This window comes from Natator depressus, chromosome 4 (genome assembly GCF_965152275.1).
Source record: "Natator depressus isolate rNatDep1 chromosome 4, rNatDep2.hap1, whole genome shotgun sequence".
Classification (NCBI taxonomy): Eukaryota; Metazoa; Chordata; order Testudines; family Cheloniidae; genus Natator; species Natator depressus.
In genome coordinates, this window is record NC_134237.1 from 18,834,145 (window position 1) to 18,856,221 (window position 22,077).

Here is a 22,077-nt window from a genome sequence, read left to right on the forward strand (position 1 = left end):
GACAAACAGTTGTATGGCTACTTTTGTATAAACAGAATTTTTTAAAAAGTCAAGAACGCTATTTTATGGTCTAATTGTTAACTTCATAGCTGTGAAGCTGATGAAAGTCTTCATGCAACCCGTGGGGTGGGCATGTTTGTACCTCCTGTGGAAAGTCTGAAACATTTTTTTCTTTCTGCTTCATTAGATGTGGCTCCAGTTGCTAATAGGCTATCCTGTCTGATTTTAAAACTAATTTTAGAGTTTCAGAACTTGGGTTCAGTAGGTAGAAGGAAGGAAAAGAGAGAAGTTTAAAGTTGTAAACAAAACAGCAACACTAAGCTGGGGTTTGACTGCTATATCTCTTATCTTCTATTGGGCTGCTAGAACACATTAAAGGATATATTTCAATTAAACATGTATCGTATTTAGCCAACTAGTTGTTTGCTAATGCAAAAATAGTTTCATTGCTCTTAAGAGACTACATATGGTCCAGCATTCTTGGCTCACTTTCAATCACTTTCCTCGATGGATGCACCTATCGTTTTTTTGATTGTCATGTGTCTAATGGTCAGTGGAGACTTAAATAGTTCAGAGGGATCCTTGCTGCTTGGTTTTGCTTTATTTAACCTATAGACATAATTGTTGATGATTTTGGGCACACATGAGTCTGTTTTGCATGGCTATTTTCTGGTCCTGGAAGCAAGGATGAGTTCTTCTGTGGAGAAACATGATCCTTGTACTTAAAGCATGGACAGAGTAGTAAGGTAGAGTGTGGCAGGCTCTGAGACTATGTATAAGAATCTTCTGTTGATTCAGCCTAGGCTTCAGTGCTAAAATGCTGCATTAAAATTCAAGGTAATAACTATTCGCTCATGTTGGAAGGTGCGTTCTATTAGCTCCAACTCCAAATATAAAGGTAGTCAGAGTGGAATGTCTCTTTGGATAGTGACCTGATGGAGTTACTGCAAGGAAACACTAGAAGCAGCCTATCTTAAACTCTATTGTGTTTTTGAGTCACCAGTAAAAGCAAACACCAGGAAGTCGGTGAGTTTGGATATTAGCTCAAGGTCTCCGTGCAGTTCTGAATATGGGGTCAGGAATTACTTTATCTCAATCCTAAGAGACACTGGGTTACTGAGTATTTTGGGGTGGGGGGGGGGACAAGCATCATTTTTTTTCTTTTTTTTTTTTTTTTACAAAGTTTCTGCTGGAAAATGTCGCCCAACTCTAGTGTACACATATATTTTTATGTCTGTTCCCCAAATTGAAGATCAATGCATGCAGAAACTGTGAAGCTCCTGGAGATAGACCTATGGGTCTGAGTCTGCCTTTTAGCCTTCTGCTGCCTTTGCTGCTTCCAGGTGCACTGTGGCAGATGACTGCGATCATCCGGCTTTCTACTGCTGCCCATCACCATACCAGAAATTAACTTTCGGAGCCAGGAGAGGGACTCATTGGCCTGTCGGATTCAAGAACTCCTTTTCCTTGCGTCCACTCCAACAAAAACATACATTTCCTTTTACAAAAGTCTCCAAGTCTGGATCAGACCAACTAACAGCTTCTCTTTTACCAGGCCAACATATCCATACCTGTTAGCTTGGGTCTGTCCTCAGTGGTTTCCGAACTGGGGCCACCGCTTGTGCAGGGCAAGGCCCTGGCGGGCCAGGCCGGTTTGTTTACCTGCCGCGCCTGCAGGTTCGGCCGATCGCGGCTCCCGCGGGCCGCGCTTTCCTGTGCCCGGTCCATGGGGGCTGCGGGAAGCGGCATGCGGGCCTGGCCGCCGCTTCCCGCAGCCCCCATGGGCCGGGCACAGCAAAGCGCGGCCCGCGGGAGCCGCGATCGGCCGAACCTGCAGGCGCGGCAGGTAAACAAACCGGCCCGGCCCGTCAGGGCTTTGCCCTGCACAAGCGGCGGCCCTAGTTTGGGAAACACGCTACATCATTTTCAGAGTTTTAGATTCCAGTATAATTTTTATTTTTCTCTTGTATTGGTGAAAACTGAAGCTAAACCTTGGGAACCACTGTTCAACATAGAGGTGGTTGTTTCTGGGCTGCATGCGTCAGAGCACTCTTTCTCAGAAAGAATGTAATATGAGCCAGTTACATACAACGATTCCCAGCCTTCTCCCAGTCATGGAAAATATAATTGAAAACTTGACAAAACGTTGGATCAATAATCCTGAAATTATGTTGAAAAGCCTGCTGAAAATCCATCTGGTCCCAGAGCTTTATTATACAGCAGATTTTTAATAACTTGTATTACTTATTGACTGTTTGAAAGATTCTAGGAAAGTTTACTTCACTAAAAGCAAAATTAACCAGCTCTTTTCCAGAATCTTTCATCCCTGTAGTATGTAACTGTACTAACCATAAAATTTAACTAATTTATTTCTAATATTCTATGTGCAGTTGTCCTTCACATTTCCTCGACTGAGATTCAGCTATGCCTGTAAGCAGTATAGATATTAATTTTCTAAAGTGATTAGTGATTTTGGATGCCTCAATTTTTTGGGTGCTCAACTTGAAACACTTTAAAGGGGCTGGATATTCTCAGCACTTTGAGAATCAGAGCTTCTAAATGTGTTCTCTAGGATGGCTACTCAAAAACCTGAAGTACCCCAAATCAGTAGCCACTTTGGAAAATGTAGTCTTGGCCAATATACAACTTGAACAATAAAATTCACTTTTGAAAAGTCATTTGCTTACTCCAGTTTCAGTCTGCCTATTGCTCTTTTGTACTAACAATTCATGAACGTGGCAAAGCATTGTAATGTTTTTAAACCCTAGATTTTGAACAATCAGTTATCCCCCAGAATTTTGTAGCTTGTAATGGCATTACTAGCTTTCCCTAGAATAAGGTTCCTAGTCTTGGGTTTTTCATCATGAGCTGCTTTCAGTGGATTGAGGGATAGCCCCACTTGTGTCCCCTGGCACAGGTGCCACTATCGCTAGTTAATGTCCATTTTCTCTCTCCTGTTTTTTTACTCTAGCCCCCCTTTCTGTGCATTTTTCTTTGTTTTTTCTTCCCACAGGCTAGAAAACTTTGTCTTTCTTGGAGCATGGTAGGACCATCGGTGGCTTTGTGTTCTTGGAACTGAGCTGAGTGCCACAGGAGCAGAGGAGGAACTTGGGCCAGTAACTTGCTTCTGCTCTGTTGGCTGCATTGGTGTCTTCCTCAGGTGTAGAGAGAATAGGTGGGTGGCTTTCATGCATTTTGTTTTTTGTAGGCTACCAGCAGGTTTCCCCACTCACATTCCTCCTCTCCTGTGCCTTAGGCCCCCGTAGAGCAGTCTGCCCCCCAAGTAACCGTATGCTCCCGTATGGTGACCACTGAAACAGTATACTGTTAATTACTGTCAATTTCTATGTAAAATTGATTTGACGTCTTCTGGGATCATTCTTAAAATAATGCCATTAGAGGGTGCTGCTCTGCTAGCAAAACAAAGATATCACACAAGTGTTCTGCAGCAGAGATGTCTGCTGTTAGAGGTTAGAACAGGGATCTCTGCAGGAAGTATTTGGATACCATTTTCTTCATTTGTTGTTTGTGTAGGCGGTTGTATAAAATAATTAATAGTTCCAGTTCTTTTCCAAAAGTTACTTCAGATATACACCAGCCTTTTAATCCAGCAAGGTAGATCGGGGGGAAAATAGAAATGTATTTTCTGGGTGAAGAGAGATACTGAGAAGAAGTCGAGGAATTTTTAGGAAGAAGGCTCTTCTATGAGATTGTGTTTTTATAGATGTGTTTGCTGAAGTTAGTTTTGTTTTGGTCTTCTGAAAGTTGCATTAAAAATTGGTAATATTTTTTTCCTGTCCTCTGAAAAGAATTTCAGTGCTTTGTGGATGAGCAGGAACTTATATAAAAGTCTTAGGTGCTCTGAAGTGTGTGAACATGTATGTCTAGTGATTTTAAGTCTCTGATGTAGGACTAAAGTTTCACATACGTGATTGATAAAAGAAAAGGAGTACTTGTGGCACCTTAGAGACTAAGCAATTTATTTGAGCTTAAGCTTTCGTGAGCTAAAGCTCACTTCAGCTGTAGCTCACGAAAGCTTATGCTCAAATAAATTGCTTAGTGTCTAAGGTGCCACAAGTACTCCTTTTCTTTTTGCGAATACACACTAACACGGCTGCTACTCTGAAACCATACATGATTGATGGCATCAGTTAGGCTTCTGTTCCCTCTCTGCATCAGGTGGGCTTTGCTATAGCTGTATATAGATACCTGGACAGTGTTACCAAAAGCAACCCTATATGCACACCCTACACGCTAGTGTAATAATCTTTGTACAAAATATGCCTTGTGAGGTATCATCTGAAAATGAGTAGTTCGTTAGTCAATAATGGTGAAATGTGTGTAGCAGCAACATTTGAAGTTATGAAACCCCCCTGGATGATAACACATGTTCAAAACCACACAGCCCTGCCTAGGCAAAAGTTGCAAAACAGGCCTATCCTGAGCAAAGGAATGTGTTGACACCTCAGTTGACATACAGGTAGTAAAGGTCCTTGAGACAGCAGGTGGAAGAGATGGGAGGAAACAGAACAATTTGGATTTCAGCAAACGGAAGTAGGGGAAGAGAGAGCCTGAAGCATCCTTCATCACCAGACTCCATGTCGCTTTCTTTAGTCCTTGAATAAACTTTAATTTGAAGAAGAAACCACTTTAAAGGTTCACTGGTTATAAAAGAAAGGGGCAGAGAACCCCAAATTATTTCTTTCACCTAAGACAACAAGGGCACCAGCATCTTTGCACCTCTGGGAGAAATCCTGACCAAGAGAAGGATCAGTCACCATCTCACCTGAAGACTGTCCATGAGAGAGGCCATCTTAAACAAAAACTTGAACAAAAGCTTGCTAGATCAAGTTCTGGACTTTGAGGTATGTGTGTTCACTTTTATTTTCTGTTAACCATTTATAACTTTCTCTTTTTATACTTGAATTCAGTGGAAATCCTATCTTCTTTTGTTTGTTTATACCTTTCATGTACACCAATCCAATACTGTGTTTAAACAGAACAGTTTGGTAAATCCAGTTAAAGTAGCAAACTGTTGAATATTGACTTCTTACAGGGGTAACACATCTTAATATCTGAAAAGTACAGTAGAAAAGTGCAGAATACACATTTTGGGGAAAATGCAGGACCGCGAGTTTGTTGGTGTCACCCTGCGACTAGTAACCAAGGCTGGTGGAAGCCAGAGTGTGACTGGAGTGTTGCTAACAAGCTGCTGGGGTCAGAGCTGCTGGACCAGGGCTGCAGCTCTCCATGGACCCTCAGGTTGTGACCTGCTTCCTGGTAGGCTCTTTGTGAGCAGCACAGGTTGGGAGCTACTGTAGCAAACCATTGTGAGGCACCCAAAGTTGCAGAGCAGGTGGCGAGACACCCCCTCCCTGGATTGCACCATGGAATGTGAAAGATGAGGCATTGTTCTGGTCAGGAAATACCTACAACAGCAATGTTTACTCACCCGGGTTGTGATGGGGGAAAAAACAGCTGTCAGCTGCACTCGCAGCAAGGGACATCTAACTTTATGGGAAAGGATAATGCCTCTCAGGATGAGAATAGAATCAACAGTTGTCTTATTCAGAAGATTCTCTTATCACCTGCTCTTTAATGTCTGAAATGAGGAAAGAGGAATATAAGGGGCCTTGAAAGATCTTACTTGTTTCGATAATTGTTTAACAACTGCAGAGAAATAAGGACAAAAGAAGTGCTCTTTGTCAGTACTTGTGCAGAAGGAGAGGTATGCCACTTATTGGAACCTCTTACCCTACGGTTATTGCTGTGATAGAAACCACAGAACCCACCCCCACCAATGAAAGAAGTAGGCATGAATGAGAATTTGTCCTCACACAAGCACAATAGAACTCTTGGAAAGAAGACCTCTTCCACATAAGGATGTCTAGCATCTCATCCTTTGTCTTTGCCTAGTGGGGTTTGTCATGTATCAGATGTTAGTCACATAACAGATACCTGGGAAATGTACAGCTCGACCCCATTAAACCAAATTATGGTATGGACAGCCAAAATATTTGGGTAAATATGGGAGGAATCCATTGTGTCTACTGTTGATGTTAGAAGTGACAGTGATGTGATTAACTGGGGACTTTGACTTAAACAAGGCTGCTTTTTTTAATAAGGTATATGTAGTCTTCATAGGCTATACATAAACTCTTTCTGTCTCCAACTTCAGGTCATTTTTGGTTTAATACACTCTGTGGCTAGACTCTGCCAACCCTTAGGATGCTGTTCACATTCAGTATATAATCACTGCAATCATTAATTTATGTAAATGCCATTTGGAGATGATTAAGAAGGTGGTTGCTCGTCAAGGATCTTCAAACATCACTACAGTCATTTGTTAAACCCTGAGACTTACCTTTGTTATAGCCAAATGCTGGCATAGGCTATTTGGCTCTATATCTAATGATGGCAGGCTTCCCATTAGTAAAGCATGAGTTCTGTATGCATAATTAATCTGCTGTATATTTATGCTAACGGACACCTGGTAATGAGATCCTCCAACATCAATTATTCTCTTCCTCTGAAAACAGCTCCTTTTGGCCAATGAGGGAAAGCACACGAAACTGTAGATGCTCGACTGTGGTTCAGATTTAGTAATAAACAGGGATGTTTTCACTTTTTATAAAGCTGCTTTTTTTTTTTTTTTTTTTTTTAGTTTTATTGATTAGACTTCTTTCAAAATCTCACTTTCTTCCTCCTCCTTGCTCAAGGTGTTGCCTCCTTTCTCCTTATACTTTTGTAACGAAATATCCAGCTAGGTAACAGTGATCTTGATAGGAAACTAAATGAAAACACTATCACAGATCTAAAGCAAAAAATATGTGGCCAAGAATTTCAAATGTGACTAGTAATTTTTAATTTTTTTTGATGTTTTTAATATCTCCCTGTTGCACACCTTTTTAAAAAACTGAGATTTTTTTTGTTGCACATGGGAGGTTGCAATATTTCCCTTTGGATGTACGGAACTTTATTATTTTGTGCAGCTTCACGTTTGCTGTTCGCTGTGTGAGAAACCTCAGAAAAAAGTTAAAGGACTTTTATTACCTTGAAAAGAACTTCCTAGCTAAAAATATGGCCATCAGCCTTGATTCACTTTTAATGAAGTGAACAGCCATGAACACTTCATCTGTGAAGAAGAAATTTATGTCCACATGATCTCCCTCCCAGGGAAAGAAGGAACAAAATATTTCAAGAATGTAGCTTTAGGAAGGCATATTAACAACATGTAAAAGACAACTGGAACAGCAGATCAAATACACACATTCCTTGTCTCTCCCTCCATTAGGCAAAATGTTTGCTCACCAGTAGACATCTTTCCCTTCATGTTTATGGCATGCTACATTTTGTATATTGAAAGGGTAGTGTTTAGGTTGGAACACCAAGATCATGCATCGATGTGTGGACATGTTTTATAAACTGATCATTGTTCTGGTTGGAAAGCTTTTTTTTATTTTTATTTTTTTTTAAAAGTATTCCTTATTATGAAACCAACTCAGCTGCAGCCAACCTGTCGTCTGCCCAGCTGACAAACAGGGTGGCTTAGAGCCACCTTTGTGGATCACAGTTGTTTGGGCTGGCCACAGGTTGATTTGGTTCCTGGCACAACTTAAAACAGCCCCAGGGCTGCTCAAAAGTCTGGCTGGAAGCAATAGCTTGCAAAGGGCCACTGTGGCAGCTGGGGATTTGCTGGAATGCAGTAAAGTGCCAGTTACACCCTTTTCTCCTGCTGCACACCTGATGTGCCCCCTTTGCCGGGGGGGAGGGGAAGTATGGAGTGGCATTGAGCTGGCCACTCTGGAATTCTCCTAAACTCAGGGAGTCTTCAGTTGGCTGGTTAAACCAGTTTTCCTGCTCTTTTGCCTCCAGACAAGGAAGATTCTAGAGCACTTCTTGTAGGACTTTCTCCAGTAGCCAATTTCCCTGCTTCCCCATGGCTGAGAGCCAGCTGGGTTTTGCCCTCCCGACCCCTCCACTGACTGTTTCAGTAGTGCTGTATAGATATGGCTTTTGAAGAACTTTCCTTCTTTAAGACTGAAAAAATTTAATTTAGAAATGTAAAAAATTTCACTGTTGTCATAAATATAAAGGGAAGGCTAACCACCTTTAAATCCCTCCTGGCCAGAGGAAAAACCCTAAGGTAACCTCGCTGGCACCTGACCAAAATGACCAATGAGGAGACAAGATACTTTCAAAGCTGGAGGAGGGGGGGAAACAAAGGGTCCTCTCTGTCTTTGTGATGCTTTTGCCAGGACCAGAGCAGGAATGCAGGTCAGAACTCCTGTAAAGAGTTAGCAAGCAATCTAGTTAGATATGCGTTAGTTTCTGTTTTTTGTTCAAATGGGTGATGATAAAATAAATTGTGCTGAATGGAATTTATATTCCTGCTTTTGTGTCTTTTTGTAACTTAAGGTTATGCCTAGAGGGATTCTCTATGTTTTGAATCTGATTACCCTGTAAGGTATTTACCATCCTGATTTTACAGAAGTGATTGTTTTACTTCTTCTTTCTTTTAAGAACCTGATTGTGTGTTTTTTTTTTTTTTCATTGTTCTTAAGATCCAAGGGTTTGGGTCTGTGTTCACCTATGCAAGTTGGTGAGGATTTTTATCAAGCCTTCCCCAGGAAAGGGGGTGCAAACCTTGGGGGATATTTTGTGGGGGAGATGTTTCCAAGTGGGCACTTCCCCTGTTCTTTGTGTAACACTTCAGTGATGGCAGCTTTTAACCTAAGCTGGTAAGAATAAGCTTAGGCGGTCTTTCATGCAGGTCCCCACATCTGTACCCTAGAGTTCAGAGTGGGGAAGGAACCTTGACAACTGTGCTGTTTTGTACTCAATTCAACACATCGTTCCAGCTCCTGTAGCAAATCTGTTGTAAACTGCCCTAAACTGTCTACTCCATGTTTCTTCTGGGTAGGGGAGAATGGAAGAAACATCTGGCAGACTCGTTGTAAGATAATGAATGTAACATCTGAACCAGCTGAAGAAAGATTCATGCTCCAGGTTTGCTTTTAGTCTTAATTTTTCTGTATAGCTGGGCAGTTTATTCTATCCATAGTACTCCTCCAGTGCTACTATATATTGCTAATGAGGTTGTCAAACTGAATTGGAGGTTAAAAAAAAAAAAAAAAAAAGCCCTCACAAAACTCTTGGCTTAATTTTCAGGGCCAGCCATAGAACAAATGGCACCACAGGTGAGAAGCTTCTTCGGCACCCCCACCCACCCCAATTTGTTAAAGTTCCAGGAGATTCTACAAAGGTCCAGAACATTCTATGAGGTTAGTGAAATGTATCCACATACAGAATACCTGAAACATAGAATGTTTTGAGGTAAAATGTTCCCCTTTTGTTGCTAGCAAAAGCAGCACCCCAAGCCCAGCACACCAGGTGGTTGCCTGGGTCTCCTGCCCCTAAATCCAGCCCTATTCATTTTACTTCTTGTGGTTGTAAAGTAGAATGGAAATGTGGAGAGTGGTGTAAACTCTTTATGCTTTTAGAGTTATGTTTTCTACTGTCATCATAGCAATGTTTGTATACTGACTCATCTTTGCTTAAAGGGGAAAAGGTTCATTGCGGTCCTGTCCTAGCCCTGACATTGTTGTTCCTCATTCTCTACTGAAAAGCCAGTTGTCAGAATATATTGTGGGAACTACACTCAGGGAATGGTTCCTAACCTCACAGATTTTACTGCTGCAGATTCAGTGACTGACAAGGATACTGCTACACCTCTGATGTTGGCCAGCACAGACTGAGGGAGGAAGGTTGCTTGGAAATGAGGTGAGGCAAAGGTATATGTTTTGCAGAGCATAGCAGCCATAGAACTCAGCACATTGTGACAGGAATTTTGATGCTGTAAAGTTCTCATTCTCCTTTCAAATACTGCAACTAGACAGCATGTTTTGGTGTACATGCTTTATTTTTAGTTTGTATGTGAGGGGGTAAACCAACTCCATACACATCAGGAAGGAGCTAACCAGCTGCCCAGTTAGCCCCACCCTACTGCACAGGTACTCAGTGTCAGAGCAGGAAGGAGGAGGGAGCACAGCTCATTTGGGAGCTGACAGAAGGAGGGCAGATGGGCAGCTTCCTTGAGGGGTGAGAAGTCTTGCTAGGGCCAGGAGTGGATTGAAGACTGCAGTCTATCAGCACCTCCCCATGGCAAGGTAGGCCTGATGCAGGCTGATAGTTAGATTGGTTACCAGGAACCCACTGGTGGGTGTTAAGGCAAGCTGTTGCAACTGAGGTCCTGGAAGGAAGGTAGGGGACTGAAAACTGAGCCCAGTGGGGCTAAAGTGACTTGGGTTCTTGTTTTGGGGAGACTTGGCTAATGTGGGAGGGGTTGAACTCTCTCTGTGACTGGGCACGGGGCTAAGCCACATCCATAACTGAAGTGTGCAGAAGACTCCATTTGGGAAACAGAGGTAACGTGCCATGTGGGGCCACACACCAGTAGAAGTTGGCGTTCTTGAGGTCAGCTCCCAGACTACTGCACTGGGCAGCACAGCATGGGGAGGAGGTGACCAGCCCTCTGTGGAGAAAGAAGTGGTTCGGGACTATTTAGAAAAGCTGGACGTGCACAAGTCCATGGGGCCGGATGCATTGCATCCGAGAGTGCTAAAAGAGTTGGCGGATGTGATTGCAGAGCCATTGGCCGTTATCTTTGAAAACTCATGGCGATCGGGGAAAGTCCCAGACGACTGGAAAAAGGCTAATGTAGTGCCCATCTTTAAAAAAGGGAAGAAGGAGGATCCTGGGAACTACAGGCCAGTCAGCCTCACCTCAGTCCCTGGAAAAATCATGGAGCGGGTCCTCAAGGAATCAATGCTGAAGCACTTAGAGGAGAGGAAAGTGATCAGGAACAGTCAGCATGGATTCACCAAGGGCAAGTCATGCCTGACTAATCTAATTGCCTTCTATGACGAGATAACTGGCTCTGTGGATGAGGGGAAAGCGGTGGACGTGTTGTTCCTTGACTTTAGCAACGCTTTTGACACTGTCTCCCACAGTATTCTTGCCAGCAAGTTAAAGAAGTATGGGCTGGATGAATGGACTATAAGGTGGATAGAAAGCTGGCTAGATCATCGGGCTCAACAGGTAGTGATCAATGGCTCCATGTCTAGTTGGCAGCCGGTATCAAGCGGAGTGCCCCAAGGGTCGATCCTGGGGCCGGTTTTGTTCAATATCTTCATAAATGATCTGGAAGATGGTGTAGATTGCACCCTCAGCAAGTTTGCAGATGACACTGAACTGGGAGGAGAGGTAGATAGGATACAGAGGGACCTAGACAAATTGGAGGATTGGGCCAAAAGAAATCAGATGAGGTTAAACAAGGACAAGTGCAGAGTCCTGCACTTAGGACGGAAGAACCCCATGCACCGCTACAGACTAGGGACCGAATGGCTCGGCAGCAGTTCTGCAGAAAAGGACCTAGGGGTTATAGTGGACGAGAAGCTGGATACAAGTCAACAGCGTGCCTTTGTTGCCAAGAAGGCCAATGGCATTTTGGGAGGTATAAGTAGGGGCATTGCCAGCAGATCGAGGGACGTGATCGTTCCCCTCTATTCGACATTGGTGAGGCCTCATCTGGAGTACTGTATTCAGTTTTGAGCCCCACGCTACAAGAAGGATGTGGAAAAATTGGAAAAGGTCCAGCGGAGGGCAACAAAAATGATGAGGGGACTGGAACACATGACTTAAGAGGAGAGGCTGAGGGAACTGGGATTGTTTAGTCTGTGGAAGAGAAGAATGAGGAGGGATTTGATAGCTGCTTTCAGCTACTTGAAAGGGGGTTCCAGAGAGGATGGCTCTAAACTGTTCTCGGTGGTAGCAGGTGACAGAACAAGGAGTAATGGTCTCAAGTTGCAGTGGGGGAGGTTTAGGTTGGATATTAGGAAAAACTTTTTCACTAAGAGGGTGGTGAAACACTAGAATGCGTTCCCTAGGGAGGTGGTGGAATCTCCTTCCTTAGATATTTTTAAGGTCAGGCTTGACAAAGCCCTGGCTGGGATGATTTAGTTGGGGATTGGTCCTGCTTTGAGCAGGGGGTTGGACTAGATGACCTCCTGAGGTCCCTTCTAACCCTGATATTCCATGATTCTATGAATATAACCTGACGTAAACGGGCTAAGTATTGTTGTGATATTAATTAACAAAATTCCTATGTTACAATGTAATAACTGAACTTGATTAGGACATAATTTTGGAATATCAGTTTCTGAATGCAAAAATCTGACTTGGTAGGTGTGAACATTTTCACTGGCCCTAATCCTACTCCTCCGCCTGGGCAGTGGGTTCAGATTTAAGAACTGGAAGCTGGGATTTTCTAGGGTATTGTTCTTGATACTGCTACTGAGTGAGCTTGTGGAGGGGTAATAATACTTACCAATCAAACAGGACATTTCCTGTTGTGAGTCTCAAATATTTGTAAGGTGCCTTGACATCACTGGATGAAAACTATAATATGTGCTGTAAATGCAATGTGGTGGTGGTGCCCAGTAGCTCTACTTTTCATTAACGTGTAGAAGCAGAGAAAAGGCTTGACAGAACCTCCAACTCCTTTTTTTCAAACTTCCAGAAATTTTGAAAAATATTTAACTTTTTTTTTTCTTTTTTAAAAAGATGCAGTGTTTAAAAGCCCAAGCACTGCTTCCCACCTCCATCTCATGGATTCTTCCATCTCATGTATGTAGAATGGAGGAAGCCAGTACTAGTAACATGTCAGGGTGAACCATTTCCCATCTAATCCTCCACACCCATTACTCATTAAAAGCATGCAGATCAATAGAGGTTAGGGTGGTCAGACATTAAATAAGGGGAAAACCACCAAGAGGGAAGATGAGAGGAAGCTGGGGATGGGCAGGGAGGAAGGGCAGTACTCACCTCGTACCACCTATGATCTGGACAGATTACACCAGTGATAAAGCATTACAGGGGTTGCTCAGAAGTTCACAAGAACGAAGTTATGATGTGATGAATGATTCTAGTTTTAGGTGTGTATAGGTATGTATACGAATAGGATGAGAGAACACCGAAAGTAATAGGCTACATTCATATATTTTGGCATGGAAAGCCAAGCTTACTTAAGAGCCCTAAAATAATCTGTAAATTTGTTTTCTACTTTTACAGCATGAGCTGTCAAACTTTCGTCCGCTGTAGCTTTCAACAGATATTGTCTAGACTGGTCTTTCACCCAAGTCTAATCTGCCCCCCTGTCCTCCACCCAGACTGTTCTGATTGCTCAATCAGTTTGGAGGTAAACGGTGATGCTTGAGTGGCTTTATTCAGAGACAGAAGCTTTGCATGTAGTTTACAAGAGACAAGCTCTTGAGACAGTTCAGGGTCAAAATAAGTCACTTTAGGAAGATGGCAGTCCCTCAAATGCTACCAAAGGTTAAATGGATTTGGTCTCACAGAAAATATCTATTATCCCTGGTCTGCTACTGCAAGCAATTTAAAAAATATTGATGAATAGGACAATGAAAAATATGGATTTAATCAAACGGGGGTCAGTTTATTTTTCTGTGTGTTTTCCTTCCCTCCCTTCCCCCCCCCCCATCAACCAAACTAATACTGGTGTAAAGTGTACACACATGATATATAAATATTGTAAAAGACTCCATGAATTACAGTGTTTGAGTCCACACCATCTGTCCATAAATATAAAGGGAAGGGTAAACACCTTTAAATTCCTCCTGGCCAGAGGAAAAATCATTTTCACCTGTAAAGGGTTAAGAAGCTAAGATGACCTCACTGGCACCTGACCAATGAGGAGACAAGATACTTTCAAAGCTGGAGTGGGGTGGGGACAAAGGGTCCTCTCTGTCTGTGTGATGCTTTTGCCGGGACCAGAGCAGGAATGCACGTCAGAACTCTTGTAAAGAGTTAGTAAGCAATCTAGTTAGGTATGCGTAGATTCTGTTTTGTTTAAATGGCTGATAAAATAAGTTGTGCTGAATGGACTGTGTATTCCTGTTTTTGTGCCTTTTTGTAACTTAAGGTTTTGCCTCGAGGGATTCTCTGTTTTGAATCTGAATACCCTGTAAGGTATTTACCATCCTGATTTTACAGAGGTGATTTACTTTTTCTTTAATTAAAATTCTTCTTTTAAGATCCTGATTGCTTTTTCATTGTTCTTAAGATCCAAGGGTTTGGGTCTGTGTTCAGCTATGCAAATTGGTGAGGATTTTTATCAAGCCTTCCCCAGGAAAGGGGGTGTAGGGGTTGGGGGGGATATTTTGGGGGGAGACGTTTCCAAGTGGGCACTTCGCCTGTTCTTTGTGTAACACTTTGGTGTTGGCAGCTTTTAACCTAAGCTGGTAAGAATAAGCTTAGGCGGTCTTACATGCAGGTCCCCACATCTGTACCCTAGAGTTCAGAGTGAGGAAGGAACCTTGACACCATCTATGAAGAATACACTCCTAACTTGACACAAGACAAGAAAATCTAGGCCTACCTTTCCAAAATTTCATTTACATGCTGCTATCTAATGAGGTGTACCTATGATGATTTGTTAATGTATCTTGATAATTATTTATGTAACCATAGGGCATTTTAAATAAACTAGAGGTGTTTTTCCCACTTGCAGAATGTAGATGGATCAGGGAAAGGAAGATGAAAAGACAGTAGTTTTTATGATCCAGGAATATGGTGAATAAAGCAAAAGCAGCTCAGAGAAGGCATTCTGTAGCTCTGATTAAATATATTTAATGTGTGTAGGCGAACCTCCATTTCCTTAACATTTTGGAGGGCATTTAATGCTTATGAAAGATGCTTGAGTGACAACCCTGGAGACTAATGTCCTAACCTTATCCACAGGCCAGGCAGAGCTTGGGTAGCAACACAGGAAATATTCCCACATGGTAATACTAATGCCACTGACATGCTGAGGTCATGATTGTTTGTGTTTGTGGTAGAACCAGTCTCTCCCAAAAGCGTCAGATCCCATTGTGATGGTCTAAAGACAAACAGTTACAGTCCCTGCTACAAAATTGCTTACAAGCTAACTTACATCTAGGGGTGTTGGGATAGTTTTGGGGGGACACTGTCACCTTAATTACATTTAGGGGAGGGGGGTGTGTGTGTCATTTAAGATGGTACCCTGTATTGTGGACTAGAAACTCTATTTTGTATATGAGTCTGTTGTGTTCTGTGTTGAGAGCAAGCTTAAACTGGTATGTGCGTAGTTCAGTTGTAGTGCATAGCCTGAAAAGGAGAACATGTTTCTTACCTTGGGGAGAGCTAGCACAGGGAGGGTCAGCCAGCCAGCTCCCAGGGACTACTGACTTGCTAATGACACTTCTCAGCTGAACCACCCAATCTGAAACAAAGGGCTTGTGCATGGCGGTAGCATGGGGTGTTACACTGGGGTTATGACCAAGATTGTGTTTATAAGCAGGAGGGTTTCTGTGTACAGGAGACCATCACCAGGAAGACAAGACTGAGCAGGAGGGTGGGGGTGCAGAAGGGCCCTGATCACTCTGAAGGATATTAAGATTCAAAGGGCTGTCAGGAGGAATGAGGAAACTGATAGGGGATCTTGCATGCAGATGTTCATTTTTTGTGTGTCTAGATCTGTAACTCTTGTGTGGGTTTTTTTTTTTCATGATAAAATGTCTGTTTGGTTTAGAATTTCTCTTGCAAATTCTGTGCGTTGTTTGCTTTTAACTATCCATAGTCTCTGAAGAGTTAAACTGTGTGTAAGCAGAGTACCCATGAGTGTGGAGCTCAGGTGAGGTTGTGGCAAAGCTATTCGGGGTGAGGAGGCTGCCACTGGTCTTGGGCCCTGGGGCTATTGGGATATGGAAGCTCATGGCCCTAGAAGGGTCTGTATCCTGAGGGCATGCCTATGGGGGCAGAATGATACACACTGGACACTACTTAAAACCCAGGAAGCGTGGAAGCACACAGCATCCAAATGTTGGGTCCAACACAGCAGTGTGGTGGCTGACCACAAGAGGGAGGGGAGCCAGAGCTGTAATAGGTGTAAATATAGCCAGTGCAGTTGCTACATCTAGTAAGACTTTAGCCTTTCTGCTGAGCAGTGTTGCCACTTGGGGTTTTTATGACCTGGATATTTGGGACATATGAATGCCAGCTTTCCACTAAACTGCCAGTAGATGGTAACAAATTTAGATCTTTATTACAGATGCAAGCTTGATTTGAACAAATGACTAGAAGCTGAAATGATTTTTATTCCATTACTAATCACAGGGAAGCAGCCAATTACCTTGTAGTAAATCTCCATTTTTTTTGCAATGCCTGTATTTGACAGGCCAAGAGGCGTCTGCAATTTATAACCCAACAAACAAGTAATCAAACCCAGCACATATATATATGTATACTTAAACTCACACCTTGAGTTTGAGCAAAAGGAGAGGATCCAAATTCTTTCCTGGAGTAACTTGATTAAATACTACAGAGTTACACCAGAGATGAATTTATCTGAATACTTCACATTCAGTCACAGAAGTAGAAAAGGATAATTGAAATTGCTTATCTGGCAAATGACAATGTTCTTGAGCACATGTTCTTGTGTGAGACGGTTGCTTTTTCACTTGTGTGTGTTTTTATTTCAATAGCCTTTCATTTCCATTTAGATCTAGGCAAGAATAGTTCTTGCAACATCTTCAGCTTGTTTGAATGTCAAGAGACTGCCCTGGCTCACGGTGTTGATTTTCTGGCCTTGCAGTGTTTGAAGAGAGTCTGCAGTTATAGCACAGGGCTGTAGAGATAGGTACCTGTTTTCCCCAAATAGGTTCTTAAACCTGAAGGAAATAACTCATCATCTTTAGTTAGAAGAAATGCTTCAGCCTGAAGGCCAAGATGCTTGGCAGTTATGACTTGTGAGCATCTCTGGTGCTGAGTGATGTACAGTTACAGACACTTAAGGAGCTTTTTGTGGTACTCTTAGTATCACCAAGAAAGTCTTAATTCTCAAGCATTGCAATCTTAAGTGCACAAATCTGCACTTAAACATGAAATCTTGAAGTAAGCTGTGAAACCCAATAAACTGATACTTAAGAAGGAATGAATGACAGATGGAAAGTAAAACTAGCTGGAAAATAGAAGTGTGACATTACAGTCCATATACAGGCTTATGGAACAGATGCATAACTGGGCTGAAAGGCCATTGTTTGCTGATACAATAGAGATTTTTTTGGGGGTGGGGGGCGGGGGTCAGAGGAAGGTGCAGCAGTCTTTGGGACATTGTTGTCTCCTCCAGGGATTACACTCCCTTCTGCACCTGGAAACAGCAGTGTTCCCTGAGAAGCAGGAGCTGCACCATGGGAGTGGCACAGTACTTAACCTAACAGTCAGGTGTACCTGATTGGGTGGACTAGGCCAGCTGCACTGAGTCTTCTGCTGGGTGGGCAGAGGGTGTTGGGAGCTCTGTCACAGGGAGACTGGCCCCTTTAAATGGGGGGAAAGGTTCCAGTTTACCTGTGACTCATCAACTGTCCCCCAACGGGGCTTGAGAGGGCAAGTAGGCCATATAAATGGGGAGAGATTGAGAAAGTGAAGTCAATTGAGAAAGGAGCGTGTGTGTGTGTGTGTGTGTGTTGTCAGTCAGTGTCAGGAAATGGGCAAGTGAGAGCTGTCTGAGAAGGTCTGTTAAAGGAGTTGAGGGAGTTACCTGGAGAGAGACTCCCAGGCTTGGAGCCCCCTGGGAGCAGGCTGCTGAGGAGGAGGAGAGGAGTGGAGCAGCTAACCTGCTGACCTTAGAGGCTTGGAAGCTAGGAAGAAGCCTGGGAAGAACTGCAGCTGGAAGGGCTGTTGTGAGCAGGCAGGCAACAAAGGTCAGGTGTGGCAGAAGATTCCAGAACTGGGGTATGATGTGTGGACTGTATTTTTGTGCTTTCGAGGACTATCTTGCACTCTGTGGGACAATAAACCAACTCAGATCGGGATAATATTGGACATAAGAGAATGTGCAGTGGTGTTTAATGAGCCTGAGAGGATAAAGTGAGGTGGTGACCCCAGCATTATTGAGGGGGGGATTGACAGACCCTCAGAACATTGGGTCTTGGAGTTAAAACTTCACGACAATTCATCATGGAGAGGGATGGTTTTGGAAGGTGATCAGGATCTAAACCCAAAAGTGTTTTATAAATCAATAGCAACACCCTGAATTGCACTCAGACAAATGTCAAAATGCTAATATAAATTGTTTCTGATATTTCCTTAGAATCTTTGAATATGCAGTGTTGGCTTTGCGGCCTACAGATCCAGTGACTATGCTGCGATATACCAGCTTACATAGACAGAGTTTCTTAAAATCTGCTCCTTTTTGAGATGCCCATCAAGCCCTTAATAGATTTGTGCAATTTTTCCTGCACAAACACATTCCTTTCCACAGTAATGTGTATATTTGCGTGCAAATGCCCGTGTGTGTGGGGGGGGAGAACTGGTGGCATGAATGTTTTCAGAAAAGCAAACAAGGGAGGAGGGATGTGAACTTTGACTCATAATTAACAAAACATTCCTGAAATTCCTCTCCACCAAGACACTATTTTCTAAGCTGTAACTGCTAATTAATCTTCACAGCCATCCTGTGAAGTAAATTGGCTGTCCATCCCTGTTTCCTGGATGGAAAGTGAGGCCAAGAGCTCAAGTGACCTGGCCGGGATTACCAGGGTAGTCAATGTCAGCCAGGATTAGAACTCACTGCCTGCACTTCACTTGTGGTGTTGCTTGTCAATCAGATCATGTCTCTCTGCTCTTTGCATTGATGATGTAATGGCTTCCATTTGGACACTGCATACAGCAGGAGCGGCCAACCTGAGCCTGAGAAGGAGCGAAAATTTACCAATGTACTTTGCCAAAGAGCCAAGTAATACGTCATCAGCTCCCCCGCCCCCAGCACGTCCCCCTCACCCAATCAGTCATCCTCCTCCCTCCCCACACCTCCCGATCAGTTGTTTCGTGGCGTCCAGGAGGCTCTCGGGGGGAGGAGGAGGAGTGAGGGCATGGCAGGCTCAGCGGAATGGGTGGAGTGAGGGCAGGGCCTGTGGCAGAGCCAGGGGTTGAGCAGCGAGCACCCCCCGGCACATTGGAAAGCTGGCGCTTGTAGCTCAGGACCCAGAGTCGTGCCTATACAAGGAGCTGCATGTGGCTCCGGAGCCACAGGTTGGCCATCCCTGGCATAGAGTCTATACACCTCATCCTTGCCTTGAAGACTCTGCCTAACTCCAACGTGGCCTGTATCCCAGAACTCATTTCCTATCACATCTCTCTCTATTCCTTTCTCCAGAAATAGTACCAGCCTCTCTGCTCCATTTCCTTCTTCCACATTTGCCTTCACAACTTCATCCGTGCTGCCTCTGTGTATCAGGGATCTCCCACTGCATTAGGCTTCCATCTTGTCATTCAAATTTAGTTGTTGCGCAAGAGATGACCTTACTAATCATAAAAAGATATCTTTTGATCTCCTAATTGACTTGTCTCTCTTGTTGTTCAGGCTGTGATCTTTCCAGGGCAGGTACTATCATAATTGTCTTGTATGGTGCCAAACTTTATTGGGGATAAACCAAAATATGTAACTCCGTGAGATTTTTCATTTCAAGAACAGAGGCCATTAGTCTGGCTGATTTGATATCCTACCTCGTTAATGGCTGGAATAATACCTGGGACTTTGGAGAAAGGCAAAAAGCAAACAAATATATAAACATAATAATTAAAAAAAAATGCTAAGAGCTGCCATATAATGCATATGTCCAATGCTATATATTGAACTGAGTAGTAGAATTACTTACTTCTGCAATCCGTTTATGGCTGAAGCATGGGACTTGAATACTCTTTTCTTAGGTTGCCTTTTTGCAGATTTTAGTAATGGTCATAAAACTGTGCAGCCCTATTCTTAAAATCCAATCAGTTTGGCTTCTTGACATGAGGACAAAGCCGCAGACAACCATGGATTATTATTAAGAGACCACAAAGGGAGAGATTGTATTGCAATTACAGTCCTTCATCATTTTGGGTTCTTGTGTAACTGATAATTTTTAAAAAACATAATTGACCATTCACTTAAATGCCCTAAAATGCAGACTAAGTCAATTTTGGCTTGTCAAGTGCTCCTCTCCATTTCACTCAGTGTGATGCTTCTGTTTTCCCCCCAATCTCCTCTTCCATTTAGGGCAACTTGCTCACTGAGGAGGTACTCTGTGTTCCGGTGTGAGATGGATTCTGTTTCTCAAAGTTACAGTGAGATTGCACTACTGTCACTAAAAGTACAAACTGGCCTATTAAACCTGAACTTACTGATGGTGATGTGTGAGGTGATCAGAACCCACCTTTAGTTAGCAAAGTTACATTTAGTAAAAATGTTTTTACATGTAAACTGAGCACATTTTGGCACTCATTGAGCAAAGCACTTGGCATGTACTTAATTTTGAGCATGTGCGTAATCTCTTTGCAGTCAATGTGATTAGTCACATGTTTAAATTTAAGCAAGAGTGGATCTGTGCAGGATCAGGGCCTAGGGAAACGTAGAGATGTGTTGTAGCTCATGGTACCTGGGACATGATGAATTTCCATAAAGCGGTTAGTTTTGCACATCGCTTTGTCCTTGGTCCCTCTCTCGGCTTTCTTACCCAGGAAGTAAAAATAAAACAAAAGATTAAAAATAAAGAATGCTGATGCCAAAGGCTGTGAGGGGAGAAGGGAATATCAGATTGGAATGATCTGCTTAGGTGTTTGGTTTTTTTTTTGTTTTTTTTTAAATTGTCCTTTTATAATAGGCTATTAAAGGCCAGACTCTGCCACCCTTACTCCCAATAGGTTAGTGATACAAGAGCAGTTCATTTGTATAAAAAGTTACTTCTGGTTCTCACCTTCATTGCTACACCATTAATATGAATGTGAGTTCTGAGGATTATTTATTATTCAGTAATGTCTAGGGACCAGAGGCTCCCATTACTAGGCACTGTTCAAATATGACAAGTTTGCAGTCCCAACGAAGGCACAAAATTAAAGCTTGAGCAAGCTCGTGCTATTTTCTCTTGATTATTTAATTACCAGAGTAGTGTCTTGGGCTTTATTTAATCTGTAACTGATAATGGGTTCAAAATGTCAGTTACTCTAATAGTACTTCCTAGCACAATATGGTTCTCTTTGAATCAATGGTGAGCTATGTTCAGCCACTGCTCATTTGGTTAAGTACTCAAAGGGAACAGCCCAAAAACTTAAATTTCACATTTGGGAAAATTAAGTCCACGCTGTAGCTTTCTCGGGCAAATATTTTTATAAGTGAAAGCAAAGGTTCTGGTATCACCACAGAAAGCCATTAAGAGTTCTGTTTCATTTACTGAATACAAGACTGAATTAAAAACACAGATAAATCTTAGCTGTAGAAGAGAAAGGAGAATATTTGTCTTCATGAGGGCTATGCACTGCTCAACTTGTTAAGGGAAGATCTACCCATCTGCCTTAATCTATTGTAAAACAGGATCAATGTTTAATTTTTGAAGCTTTCTAAATCTGAAGTAGCTTTAATTCCCAGGTAGTGCACCCAGTTTGAGAAACCCTAGTTGGATACTGTGGTGCTCTCAGAATCATCAGTCCCTACAAGGGTCTCATGCTGAATGAAATTTCTCTCAGATTGTGAGAATACATTTTATTCTATTAGTCCCATCAGTTTGGAAACTGATTGGAATGGATTAGTGACAAAGCAGTAAATAGTTCACATAGGTTTTTTTCTCACTGTAATAACTTGAGCACCGCTATCTGCTCTAATAAGGGCTAGAAGCAATTCTCATATGTTAATGATGTATGAAGAAATGGCAAACTGGCAAACAGGCACCTGTTATCAGTTTATAAGAGGGAGACAGAAACCCATGAGGAAGCATAGCTTGAGGGGATGCATAACATCCTCACTCACCTTCTCCTTTAATTTTTGACATATGAGATCCCCAGTGGACTCTTTGGGACTGCAAACTTGTCATGTTTGGACAGTGCCTAGTAATGGGAGCCTCTGGTCCCTAGTCATTATTGAATAATAAATAATCCTCAGAACCCATGTTCATATTAATGGTGTAACAATGAAGTAGAGAACCAGAAGTAACTTTTTATACAAAT

At 42.7% G+C, this 22,077-nt stretch overlaps 1 long non-coding RNA gene across 1 annotated transcript in view; it reads left to right on the forward strand.

Annotated features, from left to right (window-relative positions):
- The window catches only part of LOC141986237 (uncharacterized), a 68,229-nt gene that overhangs the window by 40,804 nt on the left and 5,348 nt on the right, over positions 1-22,077 (forward strand). Inside the window, exons 4-6 of the long non-coding RNA XR_012639235.1 lie at positions 3,014-3,175; positions 9,172-9,284; positions 9,703-9,783. This is a non-coding gene — a long non-coding RNA (uncharacterized LOC141986237). The remainder of the gene's footprint in view (positions 1-3,013; positions 3,176-9,171; positions 9,285-9,702; positions 9,784-22,077) is intronic.